This window comes from Loa loa (genome assembly GCF_000183805.2).
Source record: "Loa loa unplaced genomic scaffold supercont3.405, whole genome shotgun sequence".
In the NCBI taxonomy this organism is placed as follows: Eukaryota; Metazoa; Nematoda; class Chromadorea; order Rhabditida; family Onchocercidae; genus Loa; species Loa loa.
Window position 1 is genome coordinate 21064 of NW_018108585.1, and position 1578 is coordinate 22641.

Genomic DNA, 1578 nt, shown 5'->3' on the forward strand with positions numbered 1-1578 from the left:
AATAATAATAATAATAATAATAATAAGTAATAATAATAATAATAATAATAATAATAATAATAATAATAATAATAATAATAATAATAATAATAATAATAATAATAATAATAATAATGATAACAATAATAATAATAATAATAATAATAATAATAATGGTAATAATAATAACAATAATAATAATAATAATAATAATAATAGCAATAATAATAATAATGGTAATAGTAATAGTAATAATAGCGATAATAATAGTAATAAGATAATAAATAATAATAATAATTAGTAAATGTGATCTTGATAATGATAATGATAATAATAATGAAATTAGTTAATGTAATTGTTAATAAAAGAATGGAAATGAAAGAGGAAAGGATATTTGAAATTTATTTTAGCTTTGCTTTTGGAAAATTTTATATTGTTATTTTTTTTTTCTATTCCAAATTCTTCCATCCATTTAATACTTTCAATCACTAATAAATTTCCTTTTCCATTTCATCCATTCTTTCCTTTTCCTTCTTTTTTCAATCAAATAAAAGATAGAATTATATTGCAAATAAATCTTTTTCAAATAATAAAAAAAAAAAGGAAGTGGGATGAAATAAATAAATCGATAATAGAATTTCCACTTGAATGACTTTTTAAAGTAAACATTCAAGATTATTTCCATTTTACAATATTATAACAATTCAATTATAGAAGTAAATCTATTTAAGAAATTATTTTAAAAAATGGAAATGAATTGATTAATTTATGGTCTGCAAAAAAAAAAAAATTTTTTCTTTTGTTAATATTATTTCTTCGAATAAAGATTGTAACTTTGTGGTAATGAATAGATTTGTTATAAGATGATTGATCATTCGGGAATTTCGAGAATTTCATTTTGCTTTTTATGAAGCACCAATATAAGTTATCATGGGAATGATTTATTATCTTGAAGTTAATTGGCAAACAATTTATAATGCCACATTTATTTCGATTTTTTTTTTTTTAAATTTTCAAAATATTAACTTAATAAAATAGGAAGAAAAAAAAAGACAGGTAAATGGTATATAATGAAATTAATCTTTAATTAGTTAAAGAACTACTGAATTATCCAAGTTATCAAATGTTCCAAGCAAACGAAATTCATTTTCCAACTAAATTTATTTCATTGCAAAAACTTTGAGCGTCAATCTTTTAGGATGAATGATAAGGTCAAATTAATTAATTATGATGGATGAATAATTCTAATATTTTGAAATTTGATGAAAAATAAAATTTCCCCTTCTTTTTACTATTAGGTTTTACGGAAATATTTTATTGAAAAATCTATAAATCATTAAATTCCATCATTGATATGATTATTGAAATTATCATATCACAAAAAAAAAAACTTAGCAGAATTTTTTTTCCAATGCTTTTTATCAATTATAAAAAAATTAGACATGATGAATTAATTGCCTCTTTGACAGTTAATCTTATCACCTTTTATCTATTCCATATACTATCTGGTATAGATTAAAATTTCAACATTGTAAGATCTTATCAGATAAGCTAAATAAGGCGAATAGTAAAATTACTTGGCCAATTGTTAAAATTATT